The 16,013-nt window shown below is 38.9% G+C and overlaps 1 pseudogene; it reads left to right on the top strand.

Moving 5' to 3' along the window:
- Window positions 1-6,741: 6,741 nt before the first annotated feature.
- The window catches only part of LOC103258276, a 117,800-nt pseudogene continuing 108,528 nt past the window's right edge, over window positions 6,742-16,013 (top strand).

Raw genomic sequence — 16,013 nt, 5'->3', positions numbered from 1 at the left:
TTTGTTTTTATATTTATTTAGTCTTATTTAGATGAATTTGATTAAGACATGCTAAAATGCTGATTGGTAATGGAGAGCTTCAAAGTTGGAGACAGAGGGCCAAATTAAGAGAGCAAGATTTTTGAAAAGGAAAAAAGGAATAGATTCAGACAGAAGGAGGACAAGGGGATTAGCCTCTTCTAATACAACACTGGGGAGAAAGGAAAGGATGAGAACTGATAAAAAGGACGAGGGCCTAGGAAAAGATCAGGAGTATGAGGAGAATGGAAATATTGGAAATATTTTATGTTGGAAATAGTGGCCATGAACCAGGAAAATCCAACAAGCCAGGAGAGCTGAGCTAAGGGTTTATTAACACTGATGACCAGGAATTTATAGGAGTACCAATCTGCATGGTTTCAGGATAAGCTCAATGATACAATTCAGGCTTAGAGGATTCTGATGAAGAGATTCAGAAATGGAATTCTGCGATGTTCCCAATTATAGGACAAGGAAAACAAAGTTTCTAAAAAAGCGAGGAGGTAGAGAAAGTATCTGGTGACAAGTTAGAGGCTACAAGCTACCTCCAAAGGACACAGCTAAATGATTTGGAAGGATGGGTTACAACTACTGCAAGAGAGGAAGAGCAAGATCTTATGTGTAAACGAGTACAGGTGAGAAGGAGGAGTCAGAGAGCATTTCATTTGGGTGTTAAAGTGGACAGTATGAGAGGCATGGTAGACTTCACAGCCTTTGGCATTGGAAATGGAATGCTTGGGCAAAGTTAGTGACATTCATCAGGACTCTCCTTGGAGTATTCTGTGCAGAGTTATAGTTGTCAGATTTCAGATGGAAGTTCAACTGTGTCTGTCTCATGACCCTGAGACTGGGGGAGCAGGGCAAAGGGGAAAGGGGCCTTGATCACAGCTTTTCCAACCAAGTTCAATGAATTTACGTTAGTCACTATTATCCTTTAAGTTGTGAAACAGGAACATTTCTGTGATGAAAAAGCACCATTAAGAACCTACAGGAGAAACTGACCATCCATATGACCCAGCAATCCCCCTTCTGAGAATATACCCAGAGGAACTTAAATCATTCTACAAAAAAGATACCTGTGCATGCAGGTTTATTGCAGCACTATTCACAACAGCAAAAACATGGAACCAGCCGTGCTGCCCATTGAAACTGGACTGGATAAAAAAATGTAGTACATATACATGATGAAATATTATGCAGCCATAAAGAAGGACAAAATTATGGACTTCACAGCAACTTGGATGAACTTGGAGTCAATGATACTTGGTGATTTATCATAGAAACAAAGAACTGAGTACCACATGTTCTCACTCATAAGTGGACCCTAAACACCTATAATAATAATACAAAAAAGGAATTGGCAGTTGTGGGATATTGCTGGGGAGGGGGAGGGGCACATGACATCAATAAGGGTGCCTGATCTTAATCCAGGTGAAGTGAGGTCCAATGGAAGGCACAAAACTTCACCTCTACCTAAACCATTTATGTATGCAATCCTGACTTGTACCCCACAACATTAAAATAAAGTTTAAATTTTTAAAAAAGGAATCTGCAAGAAAGTAAATTAAACTTGGTGCCACCAATTTGTATTAGGAATAGACATTTGGTGAGTAATTTTGCAGCAGGTCGTCTCCATGCACTGCCCATGTTCCTGGGACTTTACATATTAGTATGCTCTGGACAACTTCCACCTGCCAGTATTTCCATCTCTGTGCCCAAAGACTTTTTTCAGAGGACCACTGTATCCTCCTACAGCAGGCCATAAGTGCTGGGGAATTCTCAACCCCAGGAGTAGCCCTCAACCAATGAATGACTGCCAGAAGTGAGTGTATCAATACCCCAGCCTCCTTCATTCCTGAGTGGGATGTGTCTGATACCAGTTCCTAGAGTTTCCCAGGCTATGTTCCCTGAATCTCCTCAATAAACCATGTGTATTGGAATCCTTGTCTTCGGGTCTGCTTTTCAGGGATCCCACGCTAAGTCAATCTTCATTGAGCCTGTTATTTGCCTGTGGTATTCAATTTAATCCTAACAACAACTGTGAGCAATAGATATGGTTATTCTCATTTTAGAGATGATAGAATTAAGGCTCAATATGCACAGGCAACTTAGCCAAGTAAAATTTTAAATGACAGAGCTGGGATTTGAACCCAGGTTTTATCATGTTTAATCCACAGCACCACAGAGACAGGAGATAGCTATTTAGCATAAGGATATATCAACACAGAAAAACTCTTCATTGCTTTTAATGCCTGTATATTGGAAATGAATAATTTTTATACTACTTATTTTGGGGGAAATTCCTTCTATTTTGCTTCCTTAGTTTTTAGCAAACTTCCCTCTGAAAATATTAGTCTTCCTTTTCATTCTAAAGTGGAAGAAGGAAAAGTGTTTTCATTTCACTCCAATTACAGGGAGAAGTGAGTGCTCAGGCACTAGTGTGGCTGTCCCACTCAGCCTAACCATCATTATTCTAAAGCTCATTATTGCTCAGACCTTAAGGCTTGGTGTTACTAAGGAATTCCATTCATTATCGAGGGCACGCAGCAAAAATAGATTCTGGGCAGTTAAATATAGAAAGTCCAGGCCATCATTTAGATGTCAGAATCATAAAGAAAATGACAATGATTCATGGAGTGTCAGAACAGGAAGAAATCTAAAATACCACACTGTTCACTTCATTTACAGATAAAAGACCTAAGACCCAGCGAGGTTAAATAGCATGCCAGTGCCAGAGGTTATACAAAGGTAGTGCAGAATGGGGCAGAGCCAGATTACCTGATTAAAATAATTTTTCTATTCATGACATCACGGTGACCCAGATTTTATTTTGTCTAATTCTTATGCAAAATCCCAAAGCTCAAAGCTTTAAAAAAAATGTTTCTAATTGCCAAGTGAGCCACACCAATACTGGTCTCTTCATTTGCCTTGTTGTTAGATAATAAACTGAGAAACATCTAAGAAAATAGTGCTTTCTAACATATTGTTTCTGTGTTTCCCTCAGTCTTTCCTTTTAATTTCTTATGCCCAGAGATGTGTTTGCCATTGTTGGCAAAAGTATTTAGACCTGAAGGTGTCTAAATCAGTCAAATATTGTAGAAGTTTAGAACATTGTCCCCAAATTCATTGACACTCCTCAAAAAACAGGTTCTATAGCCTCTGCCCTTGAATATGGGCTCTTTGAATGCTTGACTGATTGAATATAGCAGAAGTGAGGCTAAGCCAGTTTTTGGGTCCAGGTTTTAAGAAATGGACAGATTTTACTTTCTGTCTCTTAAGATGCTCATTCTTAAGCCGGGCTCGGTGGTTCAGCCTGTAATCCCGCGCCTTTGGGAGGCTGAGGTGAGTGGATTGCCTGAGCCCGCGGGTTCAAGACCTGCCTGGGCAGCGAGACCTCATCTCTACAATAAATCAAAAAATTAGCCGGGCGTGGTAGCACATGCCTGTAATTCCAGCTACTTGGAAGGCTGAGGCTGAAGGATCGCCGGAGCCCAGCAGGTCGAGGCTGTGTGGCCGGGAGCAGCCACTGCACTCCAGTCTGGGCGACAGAGTGAGACTCCAACTCAAAAAAAAAAAAAAGATGCTCACTCTTGGAATCCAGACACCATGTGTGAGGAAGCCAGCAACCCAATGAAAGGTACACCAACTTGCTAGTCACATATGTGAGCGATCTTAAAAGTAGGTCTTCCTACTTCATATAAGTTGTCCCATGTGGAGGAGAAAGGAAACTTCTCTGCTCAGCTCTCCCAGACTTGCAGATCTGTGGGTAAACAAATAATTGTTGTTGCAAGTTACTAAGTGTTTTGTTTTTTAGCGGTAGTTGTAGGGATTACATAGCAAATGATAACTAGACCAGGTATTTCCACATAACAAACCACTCTAAAACTCATTGACTTCATACAACAGTCATTTATTCCCACAGATCTTCAGGTCATTTGGAGCTCTTCTATGTTTGCCTACTCTGGGGTTCAAGCTGAGGAGTCACACTACCAAGGAGAAACTTTTCTTATGGTATGACAGAAGTGCAAGATGGCTAGCAAGAGACATAAGTCCTCTGAAGATCCAGGCTCAGAACTGAATTCTGTTGTTTCCACTAATATGCCATTAGCCACAGCAAGTCATACAGCCAAATGCAAAAATCAAGTGTAAGGAAATGTACTTTGTACCCGTAATCTGAGGAACTGCAAGGTTACAAGTCACAAAACAAAGACGGAAATACAAAAAGAAGTGAAAAATTGGGACCAATTTAGCAATTTATTACAATGTCTGGATAGAACCAGGCAACTTTGGAATGGGCTGAAAATATCTCCTTTTTAAAGAATTGATAAATTCTCTGAGATCTACTATCAGGATATTGTACTGTTTTTAGAAAATTTAAAAATAAAATGAAAGTAAATTCAAAAAGAAGAAGAAAAAGAACCTGTATGCACAAGTTTTTTTAAACTTTGAGTGGGCTGGGGAAAAAATTCTGAACTCAGAAGAAACAATATTGGAAAGACATACTTTTTTTCCTGTGTTAACTGAGCTCTGTGATAGCATCTGATGGTAAATGCTTTTGCCTTTTCAGAAAAGAGTAAATTCTTCCAGGGAAAATGTTTATTATGTTCCAAGCAAAACCATGGGTTTCCCATGAGGATAAAAATACTATCTTTTGGGAGCAGTAAAAAGATATAACATTCTTTGCCTTTCTATAGGTATTCAAGAGTAAATTGGGAGGCTAATTTACAGTCTGTGAATGCTTCCTTTTAAAGAACCTGATTTTGGATGATATCAGAAGGAAGCAAATATTGTAGCTGATAGATTGGTTCTATTTCAATTGAGCTAACCTGGAACTATGTTTCCCAGAATTCCCTTCTGTGCATAGTTTTTGTTTAACATGGGCCACAAGAGACACTCTGTGTAAGATTTGTGGAAGTGAAGCAATATTTATATTCTTCTTTACATTGGAAGGACAGTACAAGGCATAGACTGTTGCAATTCCTGCACATTGTCACTGATCTGCTGGCTCTCCCTGTTGGTGTCAGGCATCAACTGAGCTCTTTCGGCTCCTGACAGATCCTCTACAGCGTCTCCAATTACTGGGCCACTGTTTGCAGTGTCTGGGGCAACACTCACGTCTGTGGTTCCTCCAGCTCCAAGTATGTCTTCACCTTCAGCTTCTCTGACTTCTACAACAAATTCATATTCAGTTTTGCGATGGAAGGGCACTGGATTCCCCTTCATGTCACTGCTTCACTGAAGTTGAGTAGTTAGACCGGAACACATTCTGACTTGCCCTTATGAGTCCCAGTTTATCCTTGCCTCTCCCTGCTTCTTGTCCATCTTTCCTTCTCAACAACCTGTCCTACTGACTTCAGACCCAGCACCAAGAGCAGAAGCAGTAGCCATATAAAAACTGTTTATTCAGCTTCCTTGATTGTGTAAGTCAAATTCCTATAATAAATTCCTTATTTTACATAATCGCTTATGGTTTTGCTTCTCTGATCAAACCCTGACAGATACAAGAACCTTATGTAAAACTCAACAAGATTTATATTTTCTCTTCAAATACCTAAATCTTTTAGTCTATAGTAAATGCTTATTAGATGCCAGACACTGTCGTAGGTACTGAAGGAAACAAAGTGAATAAAACACATGATGGTTCCTGCCCTGGGAAGCTCAGTCTGGGCCCAATTTATATGCTGAGCTATGTAAATAAACCAATAGCCACTATTAAATACAAAGAATGTAATTATCCAACTCCTAAAATAAGTTTATGCTCTCAAATCAGGGTGCACTAGTGATTTATCTGTGACCTGTGATTTGGGCACAGTGAAGCTGTCTGATAACACACATGTATGACACTAGGGAATAGGGTAACATAGAAATTACTTGCTGTGACCTGGCAGTGGGGAAACAAACTTTTTCCATGCCCAGAACATAAAGCCAGAATGACATAAAAAGCAATATTGCTAATCAAATAATATAGGCAAGAGGTTAGAAATCCAGCCTTCTCAGTGGGGAAAAGAAAAATGGTTCCCAGGCGTTGGGGATCTGGTGGCAGAGAAGTGGGGGTGGGCGGTGTGGGCAGGCTTCAAGCACCAAACTTAGCGCCCCTGGGAGGAGGCACAGACACTACACAACTTACCTGAATGGGGTAAGAGGAAACTGTACAGTGCTGTTGTTCCTTGCAAACAATGCCTTATGTGCACATATTTCTAAGTTATAGACGACCTCATAGTTGGTTAAATATACTATGGTACATCCATGCCACAAAATACTGAAGAAAAGAATGATGTGTGTATATGAACTGATGAAAGATAAAGCTCAGAGACACACAAGTCAATCAGGCAAGGGGCCCAGCTCTGTGTGGTGACTACCATGGAGGTTTGTAAAGGAGTAAAAATAACCTCTGTATACAATTGCTTATTTAAGTATGAAGTATCTTTGGAAGGATGCAGAAGAAACCAGTAACATACTGGAGGAGAGAATTGGTAGGCTGGGAGACAGGAATAAGACGAAGACTTTTCACTGGATACTCTTGTACCTTTTCCATTTTGTTCCATGTAAAGTACTCATCCAAGAAAATAAATAAATAAAACAAAATAAAGGTTAGAGCTAAAGTGGCCACGTAAATGCAAAAAGCATTTGGAAGATAACTCCTGCCCCTGTTCTGGGAGCCCCACAGAGGGAACTGGTGCTGGGGAGGGTGAAAATGTGCCCACTGACCCTGCTACTTACTACATGGTTCATCCAGATGACAGTTTTCCAAGTACAGGAAAACTGAGGTTTGAAAAAGAAGTACTTTGTAAACAATACAGTAGAGATCCAGATCAAGGGTAATTATCTGCAGTGGAGACCATTACAAATGACCATAGTTACTTACTTGGTAGAGCAAATTGCTCCTCTTTTGACAAACTTCTAAAAGTAAGGGAAACCTAAAGCTCAAGAAGTCTTTTTTCAACGATCATTCCATTCATTTACCACATCAACTATCAAAACCAAAACAAAACACAAAACAATCAAGAAGTCAAACATTCTAGAGAGAAGCTAAAGGGTAAGTGCTGAAACAACTGAAAACTCTTCCCTGTTACTAAAAGCTAAGAACAGAGCACTTGTTAACCACCTCAGCAGCATACTCTGTCAGCAGAATGTAGCCTTGTATGACAGAGCCTCAGGGCTTAAAAAAAGTTGTTGAAGGAGAGAATCCCATTAGAACCTTCTGAGGACTAGTTCAGACACTCCCACGTCATACTGCATTCCTCAGAAAGTGCAATTCCCATCTCTTTTAGGAGGAATCAGTCTCTCGTTTGCTTTCTCAATCACAGATATTTCCACCTTCATGTCTGTCAAACCACCAACACAGAAATTCCAAAAGCAGCTGCCTTTTCATCTGGAAGAGAGGTAGGGAAGTCCTCAATCTCCCCTCATAAAACCCCTCAGGCCCCAGAGTCTAGAAAACACATTTTTGTTTTTGTTTTTGTTTTTCAGCAGAAAATGCTCAGCCCAGCCCTGCCAGGATTGCAGTCTTGGTGTTTGCCATTATGCAGATTTTAAATGTTCAGAGGGAAAGGGGAGATGAAAGAACTTGAGACCCTCAGGCACCTCAGGAGTCATCTCACCTCAATTAGCTTTTCCTCCATTCTGTCACCAGGTTTAAGGGGGACATGAAAGGAAACTGCAGCTGTAGGATGCCCCTTTGCCCATCCCCCTCCTAGTTCAACCTACTTTCATCTCTTGCCCTAAAAAATAAATAGGACAGTGTGAAGATAGAGGTAGAAAAGAGAGGCTGGGTCACAGATCTCACTTTCCACCGTGACTCTGTTTTTCTCATGTTTTAGGATCATCATTACCCAGACCTTTCTACCCCTTCCATTTATGATTTTTCTTTAAAGAGACCTTAAGTTTATTTCACACCGTCAGAATCAAATACCAAGGGGAAAAAATGATCTGTAATGCAAAACACATCAACCTTCTTTTTAGAGCAAGGCTTTACACAATTATAGCATGTTTGAGTTGGTGGAGAATTTAGACATCATCTTTTTTAAATCTTTCATTCGCAGGCAGCTGAAATCCAGAAAAGTTAATTGACCTGTCCAGGCTAGTTGCTGAGCCAGTAGTAGGAGGGAGGTTGCCTGACTCCTGTCAAGGATGTTGATCAATAGACTTCAAAATGAGAATTATATTTTTTAATTTTTATACTGCATACCTTATATTGAATCTTGAGCATATTATAATAGCATCCTATATTGAAGTCACTTATCTAATTATGTCAACTACCCACAGAAAAGTTAAGAATCAGAAAGTAATAAAAAAGGATCAAATATTCCAAGTAAATGACTTCAAGTGTATATACTATGTTTATTCACTTCATACATAGAAAGGATCCTCAAGCCCTCACTCAATGCCTATTTACTTTAACTTTGCATATAATTTTTAACAAATTTAGATATTTGATTTTCTTTATTCACGTATTCAATAAGCATTAATTGAATTCCCACTATGGACCAGGCACTGTTCTCAAAGATTAAAGGTTTAAAGATAAATAAGACACATTCTAGAGCTCACATTCTAGATTTGTAAACCTACAGTTCCAAGGAAATGTGCTTAGTTGGAGATTTGTGCAGATGCTACGGGGCATGCAATCTAGACTGGGAGAGTCTGAGAAGTTTGCACTGGGGCTGGGAAGGTAAGAAGTTGTTTACTTGCCAAGACAAAGAAAGAAGGACATTCCAGGCAAAGAGAACAGCGTGCAAAAGGTACAGGGGCATGAAAGAGTGTTGTGTCTTCCAGGAAGTGCAAGTTTTCTGTAATTGGAGGATAAGATAAGTTCAAGAAGAGGTCGGCTTATTATGCCATGTCCTGAAGGCAATAGAAGACCAACCAAAAGTGATCATTAAACTTGCATCTTTGAAAGAAAACTTTAATAACCCATGGTAAATGATTGGGTATATGGAACTGTAAGACTGAATAGGGGAAGGGCTCAAATTTCCCTATGATAACTATTAGACATAATTATATTCTCCTATGCAGAATGGAGCTGAGACCTGGGGTTGGCAAATTCTTTCAGAATCTGTAAATCCTGAAGCTCCTAGTGGATGCTCTGACCAGGATGATGATTTTGATGGTCAAGGTAAACTGACTTTTCAGGTTCTGCCACAATGGAAGTGGAGATGTGCCATTGGTCCATTTTTATTCATAAGAGGTTCACTATACAATAGGCTCTGTTTAAATATAGAGATAGACCAAAAGTCCCTTCAATGTACTGTGTACAAAGACCAAAGTCCAATCCTAATGATTCAAAGTCCAGGATGAAAATAGAATTCCAATAAAGTCATTACTCCACTATAGTTAGCAGTGTTTTTTGACCTTGACTGCAGGTTAGAATCACCTGGGGAGTTTTTAGAAATTCTTATGCCCAGGCCACACCCCAGACCAATGATTCAAAGTCCAGGATGAAAATAGAATTCCAATAATACTAACAACAAAGACAAAAAAATTCAATAACTATGAATCTTAAATTTGGAAGCAGGAACTACCTGATAATATAGAGATGCCAATTATTGAAAATGATAGTAGCTGCTTTTATTGAGCTTTAGTGCCAGACACTATGCTTTGCTCTTTAAGTGCATTATCTGTAATCCACAACAATCCTACAAAAGGAGATAATAATATCTCCATCATATGATTTGAAAAACACAGTCAAAATGATGCTAAGTAAACTGCTCAAGATTGTCATGCTGTTATGTGGACACAACTGAGATGAAAACTCAAGTTTGTCTGAAGGTGAATCTCATGATTTATTCACACCACTATATGTATGTTTGCTAAATTTGTGTCTAATAGTTTATAGATAATTTTAGTGTACACTATCTCACTTCATCAGTATGTATGACAAGTTATTGTTATACCCATTTTGCAAATAAGGAAAATCATGGGTAAATCACTCAATACGTTTAAGCCTCAGTTTCTTCTGCTGTAAAATGGGATAATTATGCCCACATTGGGTTGTTATTGGAGACTAAAGATGAATGTTTACCATTTCTAATCATTAGTCTATAGTCAGTACACAGTAAATGCTATAACTAAAACAGTGTTATCATCTTTGGCACAATCATGAATTCTTCAAAGTCACACAGTTTAAAGGTGACATATTCAGGACTCACATGTAGGCTTTCTGATTCTATCCCAGTGTTCAACCTCCTACAACTGGGTCCAGTGATGCCTTGGGAGAGTGTCTCTATAGGCCAGTATTTAAACCAGACAAGCAACACAAGGTGTGGGCAAGAGTCAGGCATCCACAAGTCATTACTCCCCTATAGTTTGCAGTGTTTCTTGACCTTGACTGCAGGTTAGAATCACCTGGAGAGTTTTTAGAAATTCTTATGCCCAGGCCACACCCCAGACCAATGACATCAGAGTCACTGGTGATGAGGCCCAATTGTTTATACTTTTTAGAGCTCCCCAATATACAGCTAGGGTTGAGAACAATAGATTTAGAGAAAAGCATGGCCAGATATTATTTTTATCATGAAGTGTTCCTGACTCCCAACAGCCTTGTTCCTCATGGGCAACTTTATATTATAAACTGTTAGCTTCGCATGATGCTCTGTAGCTGACAAAGTACTTTCTCATTACTCTTTAGGCCATTAAAACACAAAGAAGTAGGCCAACCAAAACCATCTCTATTTTCTTGATGATAAAACTCATAGACATAATCCATGGTTGAGACTGGTTAGTGGCACAACTGAGTCTGAAAACCTCTGAGGCTAGTGTTCAATTTTGTGCCCAGATCTCTTTTTAGTATAGTTCTCTTTCTTTGGGAATCAAGAAGTAAGAGAAGTGTTGCTCTGTGTTTCCTATATTAATTTCTTTAAAGAATTTCACACTCTATAAGCTAAAATTAAAGAAATTTCAGTTTTAACTAACAATGATTTATAGGCAAAATGAAATTACAGACTGGTCACTGCTGATCTTAATGGTAAGTGGCATTCATATGGACAGAAGTTAAGAAGGTTATTCTAGGACAACATGATCACCAAACTAATTGTATTACGAATTCTAGTAGAATCTTGAAACTGAGAAGCAGAATTTCTGAATTCTTGGGAGTAATAATGGTCCTTGGGAGGGGATTTGATCAAGCCTTCCTTGTTGTCTCATAAAATATGACTCCTGTATACAATATGTGTTTATAGTATAAAGCTGCTCATTCTCTGTAGACAGGAAAGATAATCTGTTCATTGTTTTGAATTTCAACTGAATTATGTCCTCATATGTATCATATGTATAGCTGAAAGGATTACAAATGATATAGCTAGTACTTCTAACTACTGAAATGTAGACAGGGTCAAGTTTTCTCTTTTAGGCAAAGTCCCACAAGCCAACCAAGGATCCCTTATTTGAGACCTAAGGAAAATAAAATCAGAAGTATGTTTTCCAATGGAAGGTGAAGATAACTAGGTCTGAAGGGACTATTAAAGGAAGAGCAGTATGGATTTAGCATCAGCTCGGAAAGGCTAGTGTCCTGGTTGCTAATTCTAACCATCCTTGGCTTTTCATTAGCCCAGTATTTAGACTGTGTATTTCTTAAAGTTAGGAACCATCTATTTCTCACCAGACACTGCATTTGCAAAACAAAATGAAACAAAATAAAATGAAACAAACATATAACTCTGCCTCCACAATATTGGATCAAAACAGGTATGCATATTTCAGACTAGGATAATAACATATGACGCATGTCACAAAAACAGAATGAGCATTTCCAATCACTGCCTAAAGTATTCTCAGTTCCCAATTATATATATATGCTTTAGAGATTGCCTGTACTCTTATTGCCTGGTTTTCTCCAATGCGTAGTAATTTCAATGTGTCCTCCTCCATCTAATTATTTGAATGGGTGCTGGCACCTTTTCCTCTTAGACTGGAAGCTGTTTGATCTAAAGTACAGGCTAATACACTTTGTCAATTGCTGTCAAATCATTTTGCAGTTACTCAGGAGTCATGCTGCTACTCACTTAATTATTAAATGTCCTGAAATATCAGGTGTGCAATTTGCAGTGAAAATGTAACAATAGGCCATCTTCTCTAATGGGATTTCAACAGGGATGAAACTAGAAGGATAAATCTGGCTCTGCAAGTCATTAAGAATATAGGGCATTCTGGTTCCAAAGGGGTTCCTAATGAGAATCATGTAGCAAAGAAGTAAAAAAAAAATGCAGGTATTCAGTTACCATAACTACTTACTCCAAAGAAAGGTACAAGTTACAGATTTGGATGAAGAATATACTCTCCTTTTTGATAAATAAATCATGATCTTGTTGACTGTGAGTAAGAAAAAATTTTTTTCCCCTTGAAGTAACCAAATATATTTGGTTTGTACTGTATTGGGAAAACCCATTCAGGCTATTTGTTGAAAATAAGCATAGAAAATTTACCAGGATTCAACCATTAAGCATTGCATAACTGCTTTTCTTTTTTAAAGTTGCTGATGACAGGGATGGGTTTATGTGTGTGGAGGGGGGATGTCATAGTTACTAGAAGAGAAATGGAATCCTAGGGCAGAACAAGAAACAAACTGAATCCTTCACTGTACACATAAATCATGTTTGGCCTAGGGCAGCTGACAATTTGCAAGGCTAACCTATAATTCTTTTCATTCTTGGAATCTCTTCAAACTCTAAACTAGTCTTATATAGCCATCCAAAGCCAGTACTTTTTTCTTTTTGTTGTGTCTTTCTACCTCTATTCATTAACAATGATCACAAACAAAACAAGCAAAAAAATTAAATGGATAATGCTGGATGCGTTCATTTTTACAGTGCAATGATATCTTAAATCAACATCTGAAGGAAGGGAATTCATTTGCTTTAAGGAGGATATAAGTAGTCCCACCGCTCCATGTCTATTTGCTCTTCAGCATGACACTGCTAGCCCTGTTTAAAGAGCTCTGGTCACATCCATTAAGGAAAACCAGTTAAATATATCAAGCAATGCTCTCCCTCTTTACTTGCTCCATTTCCCTTTACTTGAGAGCAAATTGCACAGGAATAAGCTTGTGGTTAAAATGTGGTGAGGCTGTACTCTATACTCCATGAGAACATAAAGGTCTATGAGTTACAGACCTATTTTATGTCATTGAACTTAGGCATTCTACTTTTTTTTTTTAGCTTTATTCCTTTAGTCTTTTAAAGTAGATGACTAAGTGGAAAGTACTTATCAGGGCTCCAGTTGAGATCCCAGCTCTTAAAATTCTTGCTCCAGAAAGCCCTGAGGTAGGTTCTACTCATCTACTTGCAACGTGAACCCTACAGAGTGGGGTTCTTTTCTGAAGATGTGACATCAAGTGCTCCTGGAAAAATAAGGAGTTCACTGAGAAACATGATCTGTGATGACAAGCATTGTAGTTTTTTTTTTTTCATGTCAACTTAGCTAAGCTTATACAACATTTTTCAGAACTACTCTGCGTAGTTCTGGGTTAGTGTCAGCCACAATAGATACACTGCATGAGAGGAGCATGACACAAATGAAACAGAGCAATCTTATTATTATTGAATTGTCAATGTAGGGCATAAGGTGCTGTTGCAGCTCAGATTCTCTCTCACTGCTGCCTCACTCTGTTGGTGTGGGACAGCAGCTGGGCTCATAGCTCTTCCAGCTCCTGCCTCTTACAGTTTCTCCAACTCCTGTAACAATTAAGTGTTTAGCTCTGAGATGAAGGGTGCCATCCTCTGCAGGAAGCCCTCATTATCAATGTAGAAGGCATAAAATTTACGGTGAGAAATCAACATAGTTCTAGTTTTGTGGGTTCCAGCCCTGCCTTGCAGGTTCTAGTTTATCTTTGTTTTCCCTCCTTTATGTTTGTCTTTCCTTCCTGGCTGCTAGTCCTGGGAGTTTGGATCCCAGCACTATACTCAGAAACTACAGTCTCCATGGGCTGTTTCATCTGCTTCCACAAATTACATAAGGTCAAATTCCTATAATACATACCTTCATATAGCTATCTATACTTATAAATATGTAGATATAGGTAGAAATAGAGATCATAATGGGGAGGAGTTAGTAATAGAGATAGAAGCAGGGATAAATATCTCTTAATGGGTCTTCTTTTCTGATTGAACCCTGACTCCTACTAGAAGCCTGGACCACTTAAAAACTTGAAAGGCTAGCTCAAGGGGAAGATGCTGAACTGATGATGACTAAGGGAAATAGCTGCTGCCTGAATTAATGTCAATCTCTTGTTACTGCCTCAGGTCTGGCTCAATTGCTGGCTTCTGCCCCTTGTTCAAGCCACAGACTATCTTGCCTATTGATCCTGTCATGAGCACCACCCATGATAACATCTTAGCCTACTCTATCAACTACTGTTGCCTTGACCTTTTTTGTTACCGTTTTTTCTTGACCTTATTTCTGAATTCTCCCTCTGCCTATGAGAATATGCCTCCCTCTAAAGTCCTCCCACACCTCTGGAGCCTATGACAATGCATTTGTGGTCATATCTTCTGCCCCCAATATCTCCTTAGCATCGTCTGCCTCTGCATCTGGAAAGACAATATCTTAACCCTCTAATATGCTCTCTTCTGCGCTAAGAAACTCTCACATGAAAGCCTGAAGTGGGAGGTTGGAGCATAGTTGAGAGCGAAGGATTCTGGGGTTCTGGTCAACAAAGGCAAGCTCAGGTAGGAGACCACATTGGTGGCCTATGGGTAACTAGGGAATATCAGGAACCTGTCATGCCTTAAAAGAATTCTGGGGCGCTTTGAATGAGGCTCTAAGGGAAGAGGAGTTGAGGAGCCCAATGCAGACCTCACCTGTTTCCTGAATCTGTAGAGAAACTGCCTTGCGAGCAGAGTAATTGTTAGTGATACTCTTAGCAACTGGAAGTGTGCTGAGTCTTTTAGATGTGACAGGACATTGCCCTGCCTGAGCAGCCCTCCTCAATGAATAAGCTAGAATTAGAATATTTTTGTGTGTCTCTAATCATTTGTGACTTCCAAAGTTCTAAGCTGAAGTTCAAAGAAGTGGCCTTTTGTGAAACTTTCAATTAAAAACAAGTGTCTAAGAAAACAATTCCACTTACAATAGTATAAAAAATAAGAATTATGAAGGAGTTTAGCAAAAGAAGTGAAAAATGTATACTCTGAAAACCACAAAACAGTGTTTAAAGAAATTTAAAAAGACTTAAGTAAATGGAAAGATATTTCATGCTAATTGATTGGAAGAATTAATATTATTAAGATGGCAATATTTACCAAATTTAAATACAGATTCAAAGTAATCCCTATCAAGATCCCAGCTGACTTCTTTGCAAAATTTAACAAGCTTATCCTAAAAGTTATGTGGAAATATAAGAGATCCAGAATAGTCAAAACAATCTTGAAAAAGAACAAATTTGGATGATTCACAAAGCTACAATGATGAACAAAATATGGTGTTGGCATAATGATAGACATATATATCAAAGAGGTAAGATTGAGAGGTCAGAAATAAGCCCTCATATTTACAGTCATTTGATTTTCCACAAGGGTGCCGAGGCAATTCCATGAGGAAAGAGTATTTTTTTTCAACAAGTGGTACTGAGGCAACTAACTATCAACGTGCAAAAGAATGAAGCTGGACCTCTTCCTTACACCATATATAAATATTAATGAAAAATTAATCAAATATCTACTAGAGCTAAAACTATAAAATTCTTAGAAGAAAATATAGGCATAAGTCTTTGTGATCTTAGATGAGGTGATATGACACCAAAAGCATAAGCAATAAAAATATATATATCAATTAGACATCATCTAAATTAAACCATTCATGCTTTAAAGGATGCCATCAAGAAGGTGGAGGAACCCAAAAAACCCAGAATTATCTTTTGGAGGGCAGGCCTCTTATAATACATTCAGAATTTGTTCCTCCAGATCAAAAGGTCAACCAGCCGGGCTTGGTGGCTCAGCCTGTAATCCCGCCTTGGGAGGCTGAGGTGAGTGGATTGCCTGAGACTGCGGGTTCGAGACCCGCCTGGG

The sequence above is a fragment of the Carlito syrichta genome, unplaced genomic scaffold (genome assembly GCF_000164805.1).
Source record: "Carlito syrichta isolate Samal-C Ts95f unplaced genomic scaffold, Tarsius_syrichta-2.0.1 Scaffold302047, whole genome shotgun sequence".
In the NCBI taxonomy this organism is placed as follows: Eukaryota; Metazoa; Chordata; class Mammalia; order Primates; family Tarsiidae; genus Carlito; species Carlito syrichta.
The sequence above is the reverse complement of the archived record's forward strand: the minus strand, read 5'-3'. Positions and strand labels throughout refer to the sequence as shown.